Source organism: Ursus maritimus, unplaced genomic scaffold (assembly GCF_017311325.1).
Source record: "Ursus maritimus isolate PB19 unplaced genomic scaffold, ASM1731132v1 scaffold_34, whole genome shotgun sequence".
Lineage (NCBI taxonomy): Eukaryota > Metazoa > Chordata > Mammalia > Carnivora > Ursidae > Ursus > Ursus maritimus.
Genome location: NW_024426008.1, coordinates 9205757 through 9228533, shown reverse-complemented (window position 1 = coordinate 9228533; position 22777 = coordinate 9205757).

The window sequence follows — 22777 nt, the reverse complement described above, 5'->3', positions numbered from 1 at the left end:
CATCTATTTAGAATCCTCAAGAAGTCGAATTCACAACACAAGTTTGAGAGACAGAGAGAAAGTCCAGGGGCCTGATCTGAGCAACAGGTTTTCTTTCATTCATTTGCTGAAATCACAGCTTGGGAAGGAGACAGAATTTGTGTGTCCTCTGCTCACATTGTGTGTGTCGTAGGTTCGGTATGGGGACGGTGTCTGTGAACATCCACATGTTGACAGGCAATTCTGGAGGCCTGGAGAGAGGTCCGAGATGAAAATAAAACGTGGTGATCTTCTCACATATCATTAGTACAGAGTTATGCTCATGGAAGACATTACTTAGGAAATCCATGAGCAGGAGAAGATTCCAAAAAGAACAGGAGAAGAGAAGGGGGTGAAGGAAAGAATCCTCAGGGATATTAACATTTAGTGGATTGGATAGAAGAAGAAACTTGTGAACAACAGAAAAATCAGATGGAGAAGTGTATGCTTTTTTTCCCCCATTGGAGAACTGCCTGTGGTACTCTTCCATTCTTCCACCAAGGATTTACCAAATGCTCTCTCATGCCAGACATTGTGCAGACGTCATCATATCTGGAGACACAATGAGGAACAAGTCATGATTTTCCCCTTCTAGTTCTCTGGATCAGGGTCGGCACTATTGACATGTTGGTTCAGATAATCCATTGTGATTGCGGGGCTATCCTGTACATTATAGGATGTTAAGCAGCTTCCCTGAACCCCTATCCTGTGGATGTCAGTAGCAATTCTCCCATCACAGTGGTAACAATCCAAAGTATTATATGTCCCCTTGAGGATGGAGCAAAACTGCCCCCAGTTGAGGACTGGAACTTTCAAGTCTAAAAGCTGACAGATACACAAAGAGAATAAAATTACATCATGATATATGTTATATGTTTAATATTGGTCACGATAGTTAAATTGCAAATGACAGAATCTATTTTCACTATTTCAACAGAAAGAGATAATAAGATATTCTTAGACTATTTAGGATATTGGGTAGCTTCTGGAATCTACAGGAGATTGTCAGGACAACACGGCTAGAAACATTGCTAGAAGCTGGACGCCAGAAGCCCCTGACAGTTGCCCCCGGAAGACCTGCCCCTACTCCTGCCCGCCCTGAGCGCCAAATCATCTTCTCATTTGAAGCCTGCTCACTTCCAAATTTTCCCTCATTATATCTGATTAGCAAAACCAAGGCTACATGTCTGGTTGTGTTCTCAGTGCAGTGGGAAAACAGTGATGGTTTTGAAGCAGAGAAATGATGAGAGTTCTTTCATGATTTTAAAACATGACTTTCTAGCTTCTAGACTTTGAAATTTAAGTTCAAATTCAAATTCATAAATAAATCTCTTTATTTCTTTGGATGAGCCTTCACCTTCTCATCGACTTCTATATATCTTCACCTGAACGTCCCAACCTCTATCTCAAGTCCTGACTTAAAAATCACTCCATTCTGCCAGGTGTCCGGTCAAGAAAACTTGGCAACAACTTTCAATGTCCCTTTACCCTGTGTCTCATCTACTGTCACATTTGGCTGATTCTACCATCCTGTTCCCTTGGTTCTCACTTTATGTTTTGGACATTTCTCCCAATTCATGTGAATCGAGTCATTTGTCCCATCCAAGCTCCTTTTCTCCCTGGCTTCTTGCATGCAAAGAGAAGAAACTAAAATTTATTGAAATTCTATGATGTGTCAGATGCTGTGGCAGGGACTTTGCATAGCTGATCTCATTTAGAAACAGCAGCACGGTGTGAGAAGGAGAAATATAAAATCTGATGATTCTAAAGAGCACAAGAAATCAAAGGGGAAAAAAAGTAGATCGATTGGACTTCGGCAAAATTAAAGTCTTTGTTAAGAAAGTGGCAAAGACGACCCATAAAATAGGCGAAAATATTCGCAGATCGTATATCTTAGAAGGGACCAGTAGTCAGAACATTTAAGGAATTCCAACAATTTGACAGTAAAAAGACACAATTCAGTTTAAAAATAGGGCAAAGGATTCGAATAGATATTTCTCTAAAGAAGATATACAAATGGTCAATAAGCACATGAAAAGATACTCAACATCACTAGTCCTCAATGAAATGTAAATTAAAGCCACAATGAGATACCACTCCACACCCACTAAATTGTTATAAAAATAAAATAATAAAATAAAATAAAATAAAAAGTGTTGATGAGAATGTGGGGCAATTGGAATCCTCACCCATTGCTAAGTATGAGTGTGAAATGGTGTAGCTTTTCATAATAATATCTAAAGTTCTGATCATAAAGCCACTTGTTGAGCTTTCACTCTGTGCCAGGCTCAGTGACAAGCACTTACATGTGTTATCTCATTTAATTGCTTTTTATTTATTTATTTTTTAAGATTTTTATTTATTTATCTGAGAGAGAGAGCATGAACAGGGAGAGGGGCAGACGGAGAAAGAGAATCTCCAAGCAGACTCCCCACTGAGTGTGCAGCTCACTGCAGGCGGGGCCAGATCCCAGGGTTCTGAGACCATGACCAGAGCGGAAATCAAGAGTTCGATGCTTAATGGACTGAGCCACCCAGGTGCCCCTCATTGAATGCTTATAGTAACTCTAGAAAGTCCATTCAATGCATCCTTTCCCAAAGTGGGCTTTGCTCAGATTCTCAAGATGCTCTAGGTTAAAGTAAAACAAACAGGGAAACATTACATCTTCAAAGCACTTTGGCAGACTCAGGATACTCACTAGCCCATTAAAGGCTCTGAGAAATCCTGCAATGATAATAGTTTAACCTCAGTAATCTAGTGTTTCTTACATCGTTTGACCCCTTAACACTCATTAACAGCAAATTGTGTGGAACACACTTTGGGGGACATTGACTTAGTGTTATGGGCTGTCCCATTGTTAGTTTTTGTAAGAAACCAGGAATAGTCTTTCCGAGTGTTTGTTAACTACCTACATGAACATGCTTGTGTCTGAGGGAGTTAGTTCAAGAAAAGGTAATGAAAGTAAACAATTATTTGGTGTTATAGGAGTTGATGATTTGGGGGGGTGTGGATGCGTGTGCTTTCAGGTTTTCATATACGATAAAGAGATATTTATGAAAGTTTATCCTGTGATTGGCGTAATTCTTGACTATTTGTTCCCAAGATCAGTACGTTATCAAATAATGACTGTAAAGTGAACAAAATGTAAGACCATTTGCAGTGTATTAACCTTTAAAGTTCACGCTTGAATCGGGAAAGATGGGAATGGCAACTGACGTTTTGATCTTCAGTGAAACAAGGTTTAAAGCTGATACAAATCAAACAGCTAAGACAATAGAAGACCATGTTAGAACCCCCGGGGGCCATGTATCTGAACTCCACGCAGTTCGATGGAGAATCAAAAATATGGTTTAAACTAAGATTTTCCAGCTCAATCTAGAAACATCTTTGAATTTTTATTAAAAGTCAAGCTTTGGGAGGGTCTGGCTGGCTCATTCGGAAAAGCATGGGATTCTTGACCTTGGGGTAGTGAATTTGAGCCCCATATTGGGTGTAGAGATTACTAAAAAAAGAAATAAACTTGGGGGAAAAGAAGCCAAGCTCTATATGAATACAGTAGAAGCATTTTATGGGAAATATGGATGAATAACTGCTGAGTGATAAATGGAGACTCTAATTGGCCATACTTGGAAGGTGGTCATAATTTGTAAGCCAGTGAACATGGTCTGTCAAAGGATCATTTTCTGCATTGTAAATATATTTATATAAGAAGGCTTACAAAGATATAACACAAATCATACCTGATGAATTTTCTTTATTAAAAAAATAGAATTACCTGAGTTTAGGGCTCTTTAAAAAAAAACAAAAAACTGGGCCCTAGAATTGTCCTGTGTTCCCCCTACCTATTAACTGAGGCGGACATAAGAACATTTAAAAATTCATTTGAATATTTTTTTATTTAACACCAAGAGTTTTAGTACAGCTAAGAAAAGGAAGAAAACACCCTCCTAAGAGAATATTACTAACTCAATCTAGTGTGTAAGGAAATTTTTTTTATTATAGATTTTATAGTTTTCAAATTTCATTTTGTATTTTCATCGCTGACAACAGAGATGTTTGGATTGAAATAGAATCACAATGAAACCTTTTTAATCCCTGCTTATAAAATTACCAAATTTGTAGGTCCTATTCCCTTCTAAAAAGCTTTTAACCAGTAAGAAGCTACAGTAAAATCTCAAGTTAATATATAAAGCCTTTTTAACAAAAATGCTGGTTTTGCAAAATGCAGGAAACTTGTAAAGATTTAAATAATGCTTATGAATTTTTAAAAATATAATAAATTGAATTTCTGTGTATCCAAGTTTACTGTAAAAGAGAAAAAAGGAACATTAATATGTTAGATTTTTGCTCGCTGTAAAAATATACTGAAATATTTGTAAGGGAAATCATAAGGGTTAATTATTCCTTTTAGAAAATCACTTTGATTTTGAAGTATTTCATTTTCATATACACTTTATTTTACTATGACATTTAAAGATGTCTTAAGAGGAAGAAGTAAACATGTTATTGGGTAATGAATCTGTAGCTGTACCAACTCGTCATTACCCCTGTGTTGCTGTACCTCCCAATAATCAATGTAGCTTATAAATACTTAGATAATATGGCACCTGTGTTGCTCAGTTTCAAGGTCATTCCGGGGAATAAGCATAATACAATTTATTTATTTGAGAGGGAGAAAGAGAGCACATGAGGTGGGAGGAGCAAAGGGAGAGGGAGAGCAAGAATCTCAAGCAAGCTCCCCACTGAGGGTCGAGCCTGACGTGGGGCTTGATATCAGGTCCCTGAGGTCCCTACCTGAGCTGAAATCAAGAGTTGGACACTTGGGGTGCCTGGGTGGCACAGCGGTTAAGTGTCTGCCTTCGGCTCAGGGCGTGATCCCAGCGTTATGGGATCGAGCCCCACATCAGGCTCCTCCGCTATGAGCCTGCTTCTTCCTCTCCCACTCCCCCTGCTTGTGTTCCCTCTCTCGCTGGCTATCTCTATCTCTGTCAAATAAATAAATAAAATCTTTAAAAAAAAAAAAGAGTTGGACACTTAACAAACTGAGCCACCCAGGCACCCCAATAAAATATTTTTTAAATACTTGACTCAATTCACAAAATTGCTAGCATCCCAGCACTCTGAAACTTTCTCTTGTGCCCGTGTGAACTTAATCGGTAGTAGGAAGGAATTTTTGGCCCTGGGTGAAATTTATGTGCATGAGAAAGTTTTAGGTGAATTTGGAACTGAGGCTTAGATTTACCTAGTTATGGATCACTGTTACCCCCTCCAAATTTCCTCCGTGTGATTGGACAAATAGAACCATTATTTCCAATTAAAAAGCCACTCTCATTGATTTTATTGGAGTCCAGAACATGCAAGGACAAGAACGTGGACACTATCATTCTTGGGATTTAGATAAGCTAGTGGATCAGAAAGATCACGAAAGAAGTCAGATTTTAGAGAACGACAGTGACAGAAATTCTCAAAACATACAGAAGAAAATGGGTGTAACTGGAGCCGATTCAGAAATAAAAACTAATTTTGAGAAGAGAGCAATACTATTAGGTAAAGCGTCAGGCTGTGACTGAATATACTCTGTACTCTTTCTTCCCAGACTGTCTAAATACTTTGCTAAAAAGTGGGCTTGGTACGTAGGAATTAAAGAACCATGGCACTGGAGGACCAAACCTTTCTGTTGGGGTTGGTCTTCTTTCCAGAAGGTTCTGGATGGAAGAAAATGGCCTAGTTCAATAGAGGCCTTAACCACTCTACTGTAGGACATCCTACTTGGCCAGAAAATGAAAGAGAACTAAATGCTGGCTGTGATGAGACAGACAGTGAGGACTTTGGGTGTTCAAACACTGAAGTGAGGTGTGCTCCAGGAGCTTTCGCATCCGAACCTCTAGAGATGTGACCCAAGCGGCACATTTAGTAATGAGATTGACGGACTTCAAATAGCGAGTATGGTGAAGCGTGTACCCCCAAGGACCTTCCTGCTAGAAGTCCACCAGATGGTGCATAAAATACATTTTGGATTCAGTGCTGGGCTCCAAGAAAGAAAAAACATCTCTAAGCACCTCTAAATAAACAGAGGCAAAAATCCGTGTGCTAAAAAATCTGAGGAGCAAACAAATGGAAGGTAGATCTCCTAAAGGCAAATATTAATATCAACATCAGATCAGGTGAATGAAGCCTCAGGCTAACCCAGACAACCCATAGTCGCCTAAAACCAGAACCTGTGAAAGTGTGAAGAGGTCCAAGGTAGGAGGTGACACCTCGTTCTTAGTAAAAACACAGATAAAACCACAGAGCAGTGTCAACCAAGCAAATATAAACTCACGACCGAGGGTCATCCAACATACACCATACATAAGCCAAGAAAGTGAAAATTTGCAGAAACAGACCTCCCCCCTGCCCCCGCCTAGGACTTCTGCTATAAAACATTTCAGATATAGAGTGTTAATGTAACTCTGATTTTAAAAATAAAAGAAGTAAGCACAAATTTAAACAAGCAATAAGAGATTATGAACACAGGTAAACAGATGTGAAAAGAAAGCATGTTGTATTTTTAGAAACGAAAAATGTATTTGTCAAAACAAAAAACGTTCTCAAGAACTTGTTTGAACAACAGATTAGCACAAATGGAGAAAGAAAGTAGTGAACTGGAATGTAAATGTTGATACATTAAAAATCATATCTTAATCTGTAAAGTAGTCAATAAAAAAGAACCCATGGGACATGACTAGAAAGTCATTCTGTGCACTCCAAGCAAAGCCCCCAAATACAGAAGGCAAAAATCGAGAGAAGTTAAGGAAATTATGAAGAAATCCACAATCCTAGTTGGAGATTCAGTAACTGAACTCACAGACGAAAAACTGTAAGGATACAGAACTTTGAAAAATGTTTTCAGCCAGTTTGATTTAATGTCAATGTATAGAATAACATACCCAACAAAAGGAAAAAATATATTCTTCTCTGACGCACATGAAACATTCAATGAGACAGACCGAAAGCTGGGTCATAAACCAAGATTCAGCAAGTTTCAAATGACTGAAATTCTACACAGTATGTTTTCTGACTGCAATAGTGTTAAATGAGGACCAATAAAAACAAGATACGTAGAAATTGCAACTATTTGGAAATGAAGTAATGCAGTAACTTAATTCCTGGGAGAAAGAAGAAATAACAAAGGAAATTAGAAAATACCTAAGACTGAATGATGGCAAAAACACAATTTATCAAAATTCATGGGATGCTGGTAATGCTCTCTTTAAAAGGTAATTTATAATTTTAAATTCACGTATCAGAAAGGAAGAAGAGGTTAAATCAATGGCACTCTTCCCATTTTAAGAAGCAAGCAAAAACATGCAAATACAACCAAAAGCAGAGGAAAGAATAGAATAGAAACGAGTAGAAATCAATGAAATAGCAAAGAGAGAAAGAATGGAGAACATCAGTGAAACCAAAAGTTAGTTCTTTGAAAAGAATAAAATCGATAAAACCCTAGTTGATAAGAAAAATGAAGGGAAACATGTGGCTAACATCACAGATACAAGAGGGGACATCACGATTTATCACACAGACATTAAGAAGACTATTTGGAGAGACTATGAACAACTTTCTGCCAATGAATTCCACAATGTAAGTAAACTGGACAAATTCTTCTTCAGTTGAAATTCTTCAAATTACTAAAACTAACAAATAAATAGAAAACTTTAATAGCCCATATTTCTTAGATTGCGTTTGTATCTCTAGGTAAACCTCGGAGATATTATGGGTTCGGTTCCAGACCACTGCAGTAAGCTAATATTGCAATACATTGAGCACCATGCGTATTTTTGGTTTCCCAGTGCATATGAAACGTATGTTTACACGATTCAGTGATAGGAAAGTTGAATCTATGGTGATAGAAATCATATCAGTGGTTGCTTCTAAGGGGGTAGGGACAGACTAGGAAGAGGCAAAAGGAAATCTTGGGGGGTCATGGAAAAGTTTTTTGCCGTGCTAAAAGCATTTATCAGAACGGATCGAATGGTATTCTGAATACCCGAGGATTCTCTGTATGTGAATTTTATCCTCAAAAGAAAATAAAGTAAAAGTGAAATAAGGAAATTTTCAAATAAACAAAATAAGAACACTTGTCTTCAGTTGATGTGCACTAAAGGAAATCCGGAAGGATTTTCTTCGGGAAGAAGAAAAATGATCCCAGACAGAAACACAGAAACATAGGAAGGAATGAAGAGCAACAGAGAGGGTAAATCTGTGGATAAATCCAAATAAATATTGTGGGCAAAACACTGAAAATGACATCTTGAAACTTGAAATACATATTACGTCGAAATGCTGATTATAACCATAACGGAGAAGATAGGAAGGTAGTAAATGTGCTCTAAAGTTCTGGCATTGTCTAGAAGCCGTGGAAGTGTGGATCTAAGTTGTCTTTTCAAATGTAACCATGCCTTTTATGTTATGAATCAGGGAAGAACTACGATGAGTGCTATGGAATCAAGCATTGATTTTTTTAAATATATTTGTTTATTTATTTAGGAATCAAGGGTTTATTATCTTCATTAGGCATTAAGCCAGTTATGGGAGCAGGGGAAGAAGTCTTTATTTTTCTTTTTATTTTTTTTAAAGATTTTATTTATTTATTTGACAGAGAGAGAGACAGCCAGCGAGAGAGGGAACACAAGCAGGGGAGTGGGAGAGGAAGAAGCAGGCTCCTAGCAGAAGAGCCTGATGTGGGGCTCAATCCCATAACGCCGGGATCACGCCCTGAGCCAAAGGCAGACGCTTAACCGCTGTGCCACCCAGGCGCCCCAGGGGAAGAAGTCTTTAGAAGGCTGTTACCCAGCCTCTGGTGGTGGTCCTGAGGTCACTGCGGGGCAGCATAGCTGGCAGACAGGAAGAGGAGCTGGGTGTGAAGCAGAGAACCATGACACAAACTGGAATCCACAAAGAGGAACTGGAATCTGTCTCTCACCACCTCCAACTTGAATGGCGCAGGTGTCCTGCAGGAAAATGCTGATGACCTTTACTAAAGACTAGTATGTGTGTCCGACCTAAGCATTAGAGAAGCCGAAGGAGGAGATCCACCAGAACCTGGATTAGCTGCAGGCCCTGCTGCAGCCTGATGCCAACAGAGCGGGCAGAGAATGCTCCTTGGAAGCTAAGATCCAAGTACTAGGTGTACTTATTGCTAACTGGGGTGTCGCTGGTCCTAGGACGTCCTGGTGGACAGAGCTGGGGAACATACACACGCACATACACGCACACACGAAGTCTATTTATTTCTTTAACTAGCTACCTATACAGAAAACTATGAGTTCGCATGGATATTTCCAATTTCCACACTATGGAGTTCATTCTATATTCCCTTTTCTAACTCTCCTTTCCAACAGTGAGAGACCAACTCCCATTATTCTCAATAAATTGGTTATTTGGCCAACCCCCCTGCAAATAACTAATCTTCCATTGTTGCCTCTGCTGCCCCACCCTCTGTGACTCTCAGTCCCTCTCAGGAGGCTCTGACCCCCACAGCAGCCTTCACAGCAGTAAAATCCGTCCTGTCACCCTCCCAGGGCTTGTAGGGGGAAGAACCCCAGGAGGCGGGGAATCTTGGGGGCCATCTTAGAATTCTGCCGGCCACACTGGTGGTCTGTCACGAGTTTTCTTCAGCAAAAGTAGAATAAGTGACCCCTTTCTAGTGCCGCCCTTAGGAGGGGCAGTGGTCAATTGGAGCATATTCAGAGCTGGAAAATTTTAAATATTAAAAGACACCACGGAGACATAATGTGCTAGGTCCTCTACTCCGGGAACAGTACCGTGTGCGGAGAGCATCACTGGGCAAATTGACACAATTGAAATACAGAGAGCAGATAAATGAAATTTCTGTATTCATGTTACATTTACTGAAGTTGATGACTTTAGTATATAAAGGAGCGGTTATGTAAAGAAATCTTTATCTTGGGAATATACTCTGAAGTACTAAGAAGTAAAGGACCACGTTGTATGCAGCTCATTCTCAAATGTCAAGGAAGAATAATAATAATTATATATATTTATGTATGTACGTACTATATATAAATATATATGTATGTATATACACACAGAGTACACAAATCTGACAAAATGTTAACAATACAAAAATCTGAATAAAAGCTATAGGGCTCTTCTTTATTATTCTTGTGATTTTGCTGTCAGTTTGCAATTATTTCCACATAAAATGATTTTTAAGAATTTCCCATAGAACCACAGCAGACTCAGGACTTGAAGAGGCCGAAGAAGAAAGAAGGAAAGCAAAAGAAGCTCGCGTCTGGAAATGGGTGGAGGGGCTTTGAATATCTATGGTGGTCAGTCGCCACACCGAGAGCTTTTTTGCTGAAGGAAATCAGTTCTGAGGATAGATGATAATTCAGCCAATGACAAAGATCTCTGGGCCTGAAACGATCAGATCACTGCCTCAGCTCACTGCCAGTACAGTGATGGCAGCCGGCTTCTTCTTTCTCTCCCTGGATTCCAGCATCTGCCCCGAGTACAGGGAGCCCAGTTCAGCGGCTGCAGTTCCCATTGTCAGTACTGGCTCACAGAGAATAGCCACTGGGGAGCTCTTCCAGGATTCTATCGTTCCCTTTACAACGGTCTTTCTTGCTGCTTTGGTGAAGGGTCCTCTTGGACCCTCTTTAGGTATACCTAGGGGGTGGGTGAAAAATTCTTAGATGATAAGTCGACTCTAGCATTCCAATCTCCCTGGGCCTTAGATAATGCCTTTTACAACATTCCAAGGGGTGTTTGACATTTTGTCTTCATTTAGTGTTAGCTACTGGGTTTCGGTTAATTAACCAAGAAAATTCTTAGAGTCACGCGAGCTGGCACATCGAACTCAGGATCTTGGCTTAGAGCTCCCTTATCCATGATTTCAGTTTTGTCCAACGTTATATTCCTTCCAAAGCCCTTATAATCCGTTTCCATACATATCCCCGGGGGTTCTGTCTATACAAATGGTGTGACTCTCATCTTCTCATGCTTCACACTTTGTAACTCATGCTCTGGGGTCTGGTGGGGCTTGAATCTGGTTCCAAGTCTAGAAGCAAGGACAGGTAGTGTGGGTGTTCAGAAGTATCAGCAATCCCTGGCAGAACAAGCACCTCAGGGAAAGCTATTGCAGCCTTTTTAGGCAAAGGAATACTAACATCATTCAGGGAGGAAGGACTTCTACCAGCAAAGGAGCCTCAGTGGAACTTAGGGGTTCAGAGTCTCTAGCCTCACTGGATTTGCCAATTTTTAGGTTGCTGCTTTTTCTGAATCAATGTTCTAACTTTAACATAAGAGACCCCTCAGGGTTGTGAATTTAATTTGACTTTGTAATTCAGCTACCAGTAAGATTTGATCTTGAATTTGTTTTTCAGAACTTTTGGCCTTGTGTCTATAGAGGGAAAAAAAACCTAGATTATTTGTAGGGAGGGCCTGTATGCAGACTTTGAACTGGAAATTCAAAGCCCTGAGTTCATCATTTTTACCCCCTTACTCTCTAGTTTACTTAAAAGCCACTAAGCAATCCACTAGACTCCTTATTTCCACTAAAATGTTCTATGGCATCAACTTCTTGGTCGCCCAAGGTCCTGCCTGTCCTGGGCGGCTGATCCCAGATACCTGCAGGCGATTATCTGAGTAACTCTCGACACCACATAGTACGCACATGTCTGCTATTCTTTCAAAAATATTATCGGCTGATTCCAGATACCTGCAGGCGATTATCTGAGTAACTCTCGACACCACATAGTACGCACATGTCTGCTATTCTTTCAAAAATATTATCAAGCGTCTACGGCGTGCCGGAGACTCTTCTAGACCCAGAGATAGAGCAATCAACAAGTCAGAGATAGTCCCTGCTCTCATCCAATTTGGTTCTAATGGAAGAGACGGGTACATTAAAAATAAATTTTTATTACATTTTCAAGAATGTAAGTACTTTGTTGGAAAATAAACCAGAGAAGAATACAGATATTGACGGGAAGGACACGTTCAGGTCTGGTGGCAATAAACAGGCATTACCTCCTATTGGTAAGAGAGCATTTAAGAATAGAAGTTAGTATAATCAGTGCCCCTAACTTTGGAGACAAACCGAAGTACTGAATGTACTTCTATTTTTGACTTTTTCCTTAGCATGGTGAGTTGTTTGGGAAATGATTCAATAGTTATTTGTAGTTCCTAAATTCTCAACAGCAGTTGCCTCCTGATACGTGTCACTATATATTCTGAGTTGACATCTGCTGTCTGAATCACCAAAATAGTGCCTTGTTTTAAAATTTATCCACTATTGGCTTATGTTTTATCTTACTCTAGGCCATGTTATCACTACATGTGACATCTCTGTATATGTGTTTGTGAAACTGGGATGAAGTTGGCAAAACTTGAGATGGAGGAAACTCTGAAACATGTTTTTGCATTCGGAGAACAGGAGGCATAAGCACGTTTGGAAGAGAGAGGAGAGAGAGGCGAAGCGATATTGGAGGAGGGGAAGTAAAAGGCATAGTTGGGAACTTAAATGCCATTCGGGCAACAACCTTGGGAGTTCGGACGACTGTAGACTTTTATCATAGCTTTGGGTCTCCAGCAAATAGATTAAAGTCTCCCTCAGGAGGAAAGCTTTTCCTTAGTAGAGGAGATCCGTTTGTTGACAGTGATTTTGATGACAATATTCATGATGACATTTTATTTGAGGAATGTCTCTCCAAATGGGACTTGACTTGACCAACTTTTATGCCGATAGAGAGATCAGCACGCTGACCCACGCTTTAGGTGTTGACATATCTAAGCGAGGAATAATTGATATGACTGAGTCTTTGTGAAGCGTCGCGTCTCAATCTCCAGAGTCTCGTAGAACTAAAAATTGTGTACATGAATAAAGGGAATCACGGTATAGATGGTCACGATGGTGAGGCTTACGTATAATGTGGGACAGCTGCCCAGGGCCATGCCTATAATGCTTTGTCGATCACTATTTTTAAGAACTCAAATAAATGTTAAGCCTTTTAATAATTCTCCATCTGCAATTCTCAGTTTCCTCTGTGACCAAAAGATCAACCAGTCCCAGGAGATCCTCAGCAGCTAAAAGATAGGATTTTTTTTTTTGGTAGCCTTCTATCCCCACATTTCCAGTTCATTCTGGGCTCCCCAGATCCTTGCTGATATTTCATAATAGGAAGGCCTATCAATCACTCACATGTCCTTGCTGAAGAGCTGATATAGTTCAGACAAGTCAGTGATTGACCAACACGGCATGGCAGGTAAGCCAAAGAGCTGAGACCCATCATAATCAGGTGAGCTGGAGACCGGTATTCTTTTTACCCCACAACACTGTTCCATGGTGCAAAGAGGAAGCAGGAAGGATGTTCCAGCCTGGTCACCCTTGGGTTGGGCTGTGCGTGGGAGACAGAGGACACGGGTCTGGGAGTCAGGCAACCCAGGCGTCCAGGGCTGGCTTTGCCCTGGCTTTGTGAAGCTGGCTGTGGTTCCCACACCGCCGGGCGTCTTTTCTCCCCAGATGACCTTAGAAGCTCCTTCAAAAGCTCACATCCCACAGTTCCTCTGGTGGCATTCAGAGGCCACAGCAAATAATTTGATTCTTTCCCGACCTCGTCTCCAAAGTATCTTGTAATAGTAAAATGGAACATTTTGATTGTCTGACTTGGGGCTCTGTAATGAAATTGTAGAGGAAAGTATTACTGTTTTTCAGCCCCCTTACGTGGATTTATGGCTTTTTATATCCCTCTCCCCTCTTTTTCTGTGCCTGTTCTGGCTCTCTCCTGATTTGGGGCATACATATATGTGTACATGTGAGCAATACGGGTGAGAAGCAAAGCAGGCGCTCTATGCTTCACCAGATTTTTGTCTTGAGTGTTTCATGAGAGTTTGTGAAGACGGGGGATTTTCCTAATCAGCACATCCAGAAGAACACCTACTATGTGCTGGGCTCCGCTTTAGTCTCTAGGAACAGGGAGAAATCTGGACATCGAGAGCCCATTTGTATCTACATATGAAGGTTATCGTACCTGGGAGTATCTCAAGGTCCGTTGCTATCAGCCTGTTTTCCTGTGGGATTGAACAAGTTGAGGCAAAGCAGTGTTGTGAATGAACTTGATCACCTTTTGGGAGAAAATGTCTCACTTCTTGGGTTTTTGCTATAGATTTTAAGAATGAATAGCTGTTTTCAGAACTAAAAGTTTGGCAGCCCACTTACGAGATGTAAAAGGAAGAAAAACTAAAGATACCTCTCTCGGTTTAAAGTACGTGGAGCTATTTTCCCAAAGTCAGCTTTGCTGGCAGAGCAAGTCTGTTAATAACCCTGCCGTACTCCCCGTGTTGAAATAACACAAATTAGCATTTAACCCGGGAGGAAGAACACATGAAGTTATTTAACATTTACATAAAATTACGGAGTAAACTCCAAAACAGGTCGCCTCTGAAATGTATAATTACACTCAGCAGTCCCGTCAGCATACATAGAAACAATTTTATTTCCAATCATCTTCTGCTTTTATTCACTCAGGAATGTATCATTAAAATTTCCACAGAACAATGAACCTTAATAGGTGCTAATGCAATTGTGAATTATGGTAATTGTTACCTAAATTAATCTCTGTACTTTCCATTCCTTATTGCCCTATGCATAAGGAGTGTGAAAAAGATAATGTTGAAACTGACATTTGTATAAATGGTGTAAAAGATTTATCTTATTTGAGAAAAAAATTTTATGAGAACTTGCTACTTTTTAAAGTGGTTTGGTTGGAAAAAATGTTAAATTTGCTCCCAGGTATGGTTTCTGTAAGCTTTACTGGGTGAAATTTGTGGGGGAGTAAGGTCATTGAGCATTAGGTCACCTTTGATGCCTGCACACTCACTAAGGTATCCAGAAGGCACACGTGTGTCCCCCTGTGCAGATCTTGCCATAGCTCTGCATGTGGTCACTTTCTGTGTGTTTGCCTTCCCTCGTTTAAATAAACTACATCCACCATGCTTCGTGTAATGCTACCCACCGTGATGGGCTGAACTGTGCTTCCCTCCCCTAAATTTCTGTGTTCAAGTCCTAACCCCCAGTACCTCGGAATGTGACTATATTTGAAGATAGGGTCTTTAAATAGGTAACTCAATTAAAATGAAGTCATTACAGTGGGCCCTCATCCAAGCGGTGTCCTTCTACGAGGAGATCAGGATGAGGACAGACAGAGGAGGCCATGTGAGCACAGAGGGGGGAAGATGGCCATCTATAAGCCAAAGAGAGTGGCTTCAGAAGAAACCAGCCTTATCAACCCAGGTCTTGGACTTCCAGCCTCCAGAACTAAGAGGAAATAAATTTCTGTTGTTTCAGCTACCCAGCCTGTGGTATATGGCGGCCCAAGCAAATGAATATATCTAGCTGGATTGGAGGTTAATGAAATATAGGCTTTTGTACTGTCTGTCACTCTTGACTTACATTTGACCTTGGGCATATTGCTTAATTTTTCCATTTGTAATAATAGTTTTCGTATATTTGTATATTTTAAACTGCCCAGCGTCATATTCTTTTCTTTTTCTAACAGCACTTTGAATTTCTTCTGAGAGAGTACCAGCTCCTCGATCTCTGTTCCCACAGTTTGGGTGAGGCTCGTCTAATGCTCTAGCTTTAGAGACGGCCGTGTTACTCAGGTCTGGCCAATCAGTGCTACGCCTTCTTCCCACAATGTCCATCCATAAACACGGACATATGACAGAGACCTGGACAATGAGATTCAATTTCAGGACTTAAATTTGAAGTGCTGAGCCATTCAACTCTGTATTCGTTGGAGCTGCTGAGGTACGGGGGTGTACCCGAGGCTCCCTGTAGCTGCCTGACAGCCACAGGGAAGGGCCAGACAGAGAATGAAGTCAATAGGTTGATAGCTGCTCCACAGAGAGAGATCTAGTACCAAGGCCTTTCCCGAAGCCCGCGATCCCCAGAACCCTGCAACTAGTAAGCCAGTAAGCCCTCCACTCTTACCTTCCACTTTAAGGCAGTTTGGCTTGCATTTCTATCATTGCTACTGAGTCCTGAGTAATATAATGGCTTCATGCTTTGTCTCCTCCTCTGTGAAATAATTACACTCTCGTAATGGTAACTATATTTTCCCTCAAATTAGTATTATGCAGAACACTGATATTTCTCTGGTGTGTATGTGGAAAAAAGTAAGGAAAGGTAAAGAAAAGACTACCAGAGGTTACACGCAGATGTGTTTCCTCCTGGGGCTGGTGAAGTTGCCAGATGGCCAGAGACAAGGGCTGCTGTTGGGATACTTGATGTGATTTTTCTGTCCATCTCCAGCAGGGCTCTATGCTGTGAAACAAGCTGAGTACCTGGTGTTAGAACACTCACGGACGGAGGTAGACTTGGGTCTAATAGTAATAACAGCATTTAAAGAGCAATATCACTGGCTCTACTAAAACAACACAAAAAACAAAAAACAAAACAAAACCAAAAACGCAGGATGCTGAAAAGCCCACTGGGTTCAAGTGGAATGCATCATAATTAGTGACATTTTATAGCAAATGTTTTACTGGGCCAAGTCTAGGATGAGCTTTGCCATGTATAACCATCTTTGAAATAGTGATTATTAACCAGCTCTGAAGAGGATTTCAAGAACGCACAAGGCCTCTGCCCCCCAACGCCAAACCTGCATATACAGTTTGCCATCAATTTCAAGGGCTCTGTTCTCTCAAAGCCCACCTCCCTACTGTACCCATGGCCAAGAGCTCTAGGGAGATGTGTCAAATGCAGGTTTGCTGATTTATTTTCCAAGCTTTTTAGATTTTCTTTCTTTCTTTTTTTTTTTTTAAGATTTTTGTTTATTTGAGACAGAGCGAGAGAAAGAGAGAGCATGCACGTGCATGAACGGGGGGGAGGGGCAGAGGCAGAGGGAGAAGCAGCCTCCCCGCTGAGCAGGGAGCCCAACGTGGGGCTCTATCCCAGGACCCTGGGATGGTCACCTGAGCCAAAGGCAGGTGCTTAGCCAACTGAGCCATCCAGGCACCCCAAAGCTTTTTAGATTTTCTGAATCCAGGTTCTTTAAATTGCAATTTAGGCAACACTGCTAATTCATTTCTTCATCTGCTGTTAACTTTTTCTTTGGAGGTTGTTTTGCCTCTGATTTTATTTACCTCTGCCTATAATCTAAGGAGGAGTTTCTTGTTTTTTTGACAAGTGTTTATTGGGTGTGTGCTGTGTACCAGGAACTGTGAGAGATGCCAGTGATACAATGAGAATAAAGAGAGAGGGGCCCAGTCCCCCTGGAATTTACAGGCTGTTGGGAGAACACAGGACTCGGGGGATGTTAAATCAGCAGAACCTAATATTGGCCTCTCTGTCTGTGGAGTGAGGGCACTACCTCTGTGGGGCCCAGTGCAGGCAGGGAGTGGAGTTTGGAGGGGATTCTGGTACCATAGGATGTATAAAGGCTGCCCCTTAAGCTGGTTCAGCTTTGTGGAAATGCTAGAGGACATCACAAGGCAAGAGACTTAGGAGGACTAAGGGTGGCCTGTCCTTTTATCAACGATGTCCCACTAGGGCCAGAAGTAGGATGAGGCGAGTGAGTGAGACACTTGCCTCTCAGGTGGAAAATTTATGAAAATTTCTAAAAATTGTAATCAGTATCCAATAGGACCATGAGGGAGTGAGATGAGTCTTGCAAGGTCAAAGTGGGTTCCTGTCTTTACTTCAAATTCTGATATTTTGTTTATCATGGACATTTTGATATTTTGTTCATCACAGATAAATTCATTTTGACAGTTTTAAAATATTGCATTAAAATGTGATTTCTCTTGAGTGCTAAGATTCTCGGTGCCCCCTTAAATTTTGTGCCCAACGTTAAGGCCTCACTTTTTCCACCGTTGTCCCAGCCCAGCCTCATGAAATAATGGTAAGTCACAGCACTTTGTTAAGAAATGTTTGCAATGTATCATTCTTATAATTGAGTTTATATAGGATGAGTTTTTATTATTATGTATTTAATAATTAATAATATCAATTATTTGATTATTTAATGATTAATAATATTACTTATTTAATTAATTTATTATGAATAAACATTTTGCATAATAGGTGCTATACATTTTTGATATACATAATTTGGGGGATCTATACACTTACAATTAATTCGAATTCATGGAATCCTTAAAAATGGAAAGTCGATGTAACTTAGAGCCCGCGGATTGAGACATATAGAGCATATAGGTGCATCGTTTTTGTAATCAACGGTTCTTAATTTATCTGGGAACTCCCACGGCACAGCATCACATCGGTTCGGAGGGTTAGTCCTTGTCTCCATCTGTGCTGGCCGGCCACAAAGGGCTGGTGAGCAAGGTTCACTGTACAACCTATGGCCTTGGCTGGCACATGGTGCCTTGAGACCTCAACCCTTCTCCCCATGTCCTGGTCCTCTGTGCAGCCTCTCGGCCCTGACCTCTGGCTTCATGTCGGCCTCGTTTCTTACGGTGCCATGTCCCATGTCTCTGTTGCCTTCTCTCCCCAGTCTCCTACCTGCTCCCAGATCTCCCCAACACCAGACTTCGCTTTGTGTTTCATCTTTGACTCCTGTTGCTGGCATCTATCTGTCTTGAGCTCGATTTCTCCACCATCTGGAACAAGTTCTAGAAGCCTAATTAACTTGTAAAGTGTGTTCAGTTTGGATGGCAAAAAAAGTCTTTCTTCCCTGTGACTCGAACCTCCTGACCTTTCCTTATAAAACGCTCATGTCCTATTTGCTACCCTGTGCTCAGTTGTGCTGACAGTTTTATTGTTTCCTGGTGACCCCTGTCCATCCACAATTACTATGGTATGTGGCAACCTACTTATTTCAAAGTTAAATGTGTGAAATAAAAATAAAATGAAGAAGTTTCACATTCCAGGGAGAAAAATCCACATTTTTAAGCTATAACATGTATTCATCCATATATATAAAAATTCTAGTGTAATTTATTTTGCTAAGTGAGTGAATAGGTCTCTTAAACATGTCTAGGTATCAGTTAGTAATGCTTGGCTTTTGAGATCTCCCAGGCTCTGAAAACTATGCACGTGAATAAGCAATCATCTAATGAAAAATTTTCAAGGAAGCGCAGATCGACTACAAAAAGATATATTGCGGCAAGAAGCAACAACAACAACAAAAAGGCTTTAAAATATTGACGATAAATGAAGATGATTCAGTCTTTCAAAATAGTCTGGATTTTTACATCAAGTAAATGTATATTTAGGACACTTGTGTGACCAAATTATAATTTGGGAATGAAAACAATGAAGAAAAAATAGTTTGGTTATATAGCAGTATAGGGTGAGGGTAAGAAGACCAACGTCTTTCCCTTCATCACACTGCTACTCGTGGCATAATAAGCTTGGGCAGAATGTGTACCATGTGGATGCCTCATGTTGGTAAGTAGAAGATGGGGGCTAAAAAGAATGGCTTCTACCCAGTAATCACTAACACTGGTCTAAATTAGTGTCACATAGCACAGCTACAGACTTCTATTTAAGGAAATCATTTTTCTCTGGTTGCATTCCTGTTGTGAATTGAAATAGAAAGGGGCTATCATTGGCTTTTAAAAGTTGAAAGGCCAACCCACAGATATGGAAAGAGAAAAAAAAAAAAAAAGTATAGTATGTTCCATAGGAGGCCAAGAAGCTTGGTGTTTTTTCAGATACAAACAGTTCTTCTATGTACCTACGTGCTCTTTATTTAGAGCGAATTTTTGTTAATTTCCATATTCCTCTTTTTTGTCTGTGGGATTCATGTCTTCTGGGAGAATGAATAAGGAAGAAGAACATGTCTATTTGAGGAAGCAGGCCCTCGACAGTTTATCTTTGGATTAACTGATAATTTTTGTGAGTCAAATTGTCCAGGACTTTATCCTGAGTTTCTTCAGAGAAGTGAAGGGAGGCAAAAGTAACACTTCTCCAGTGCCTTTGGGATCCTTGGGAAGAAGCTATGTGAGAAGCACAAAGTATCGCTCTCACTTGGCAATCGTGATTCTAAGGCATATTGAAGCAGACACTTGAATGCTCCAAATGACGAGATAATCCAGATAAACTTTACGCGTCTTGCAGCTTTTGAAGTTCTTAAAGCCAAATAGAGTGGAAGGATAAAAGACAAACCAAGTTCCTAAGTTAGTTCGTATCATACACTTAGTGTCTCTGCTTCAGATGATCCCAGCTGCCAGCAGCAAATACCACAGCCAAGCACCTAGAGTCAACTCTGCGCGTGGACAGCTCTGTCACACATATGTGCTATGGATTATGAGAATGAGACTATCTTCCTAATAATTTGCTTCCATTCGATTACACAGTACTGAGTAATTAAATATGTTTCTCTATAATATCAGTTGTAAAACCAAAATAGTCCTCCATTATATAGATGAATCAGAATGTATTTAACCAATCCCCCTAATTGGATATTCACATTATATATTAGAAGACTCCACCGACATATCAACATGGAAACAGATTAGATCTGATGTTTTGAAGTACCCAAAGCCGTTGGTAAACAGGAAGCCTGTGGAAAGCCCACGTGGATAGGGTCAGAAGCCTTCTAAATAACACACAGTGGGTCAGGGCATGGGTCCTATAGATCTTGAAGGAGAACGGGATGCTTGAGTAATAATTCATGTGAAGTCATTGTGTAAACTGTATCAACCGTACAAAATATGACCTGTTTAGGCTAAGAAATGACTATCTTCCAACATAGATCTGTTCGTCATGCTTTCCATCCTAAGATATGAGCCTATATTTAATCATTTGTTAGGGTTCATATAGTTCTATTTTTAGTATATCTTTCTTAGAAGAGCCTTTTAAAAGAAGATTTTATTTATTTACTTGAGAGAGAAAGAGAGAGTGTGTAGGAGCAGAGGGAGAGGGGCAAGCAGACTCTATGCTGAGCCTGAAGTGGGTCTTGATCCCACAACCCTGAGATCATGACCTGAGCCAAAATCAAGACTCAGACGCTTAACTGACTGAGCCACCCAGATGCCCCTTAGAAGAGTCTTACTATGAACTTACACATAGTGCAGTTGAAAAAGTGCTCACAACTTTATAATCAAATAAGAACATTTAAATTTACTAAGTCTGGTGGCTTGTACTGTGACAGTGTAGCCGAGCAGAACTACATTTCCCAGAATACCCTTTCCTGTTTGGTTTCTGGTTCCAGTAGGCCACTAGAAAAATTCACGCAAGACGTGGAAGGCCAAAACGAAGTCAAAGCCACTTTGTCATTTTTGGCAGGTTGGTTCAGCATGCCCGACACGGGGGCTCTCACACACATTGTTGCTGGTCTATCAGCAAACCTTGCTGCTGGGGGGCAGCACCCACACCCAGCCTGCTCCCAGCTCCCTCCAGCTTCTTTGAATGTTGGGCCAGGTAGGCATGTAGCTCTGTGGGTAGAGTACAGTTTTTCTGAAGATCATCCAAGACACCAGTACCTCAGGATGTCACTTATTTGGAGGTAAGTCCAGTAAAATGAGGTCTATAGATGGGTCCTAATCCAAGATGACTGGTGCCTTGAAGAGGAGATTAGGACACAGCACACATAGAAGGAAGGCCCTGTGAAGACACAGGGAGCAGATGGCCATCTGCAAGCCAAAGAGAGAGTCCTCAGAAGAAACCAAACCTGCCGACAACTTGATCTTGGATTTCTAGCCTTTAGGACTGTGAGAACATAAATTTCTGTTCTTTATGCCACCCAGTCTGTGGTACTTTGTTATGACGATCCTAAAACACGAAAACAGCATTGTTAGTTCTTATTCAATGACTCAGTTTCTATAAGAGGATATCAAAACGATCTCTGTTGCCTGCTTAGATATACCTCTCTATTTAATAAGTGACATAAGCTAGTCCCAATAAGCATACTCTTGAACTGGGGACACACCCACCATTTAGCAAAAATCAAGCTGAAATAATATTTATGAAGGGAGGTTTGTTCAAAGGCCATTTATTTCATGAATTCCACCAGACATTCCAAAGCTTACCTCTGGAGCAAACTTTATCCTCTGCTGTGTAATGTTGGTTCAACATTAGACTGTATTTAATACATTACTTTTTGTTGAGGTGTCATCAGCTTAGAGCAAAGAAAATTCTAGAAAGGGTTTCAAGAAGTGTATTCGTGTGTCTACAGAAAGGTTGCTACTGAAAACGTTGTGTGGATTGCTGCTAAAAGGCCCCTAGGGAGAAATTCTGACTCACCTAAGTACCGAGAATCTCTGCTTTTCTCATGATTAATTAATCCAGAGATTAACTTAGTTTTTATTTTTGCGCGGATGGCTAGAAAGTTGGATAATGGTTCTTAAGCTTACCATGCACAAGAATCACCTGAGGAGCTAATTCTGAAACTGAGTGAATGAGGAAATGTGACAAAATATTCCATTTAGAATGAAGCTTAGTCTGATAAAAAAAAATTTAAACTGTTTCTTCAACTCCTCTTAAATAAAATTGCTTAGGTCCAATCTCCCCTTATTTTCCTTCCTAGGGTGGCATATGGGTATATGCAGGGGCTTAGTTGTCTATGTTAGTAGGTGGAGGGGTCTCTGTGCTTTTCTGGTTCTCGAGTGTCCACTAGTTTCAGACCTTTGTTCTCTACCATGCCTTCCACGCCCCCCCCCCCCCCGGACCAGGCCACCCAGGTCTGCTTTCTATCGTGGTGTCACTTTGTCCCAGCACAGCAGCTGCTGCACCAGTCTGGCTGGCTCTCAACTCAGATGCGCACATGCCATGGGTCTTGAGGGT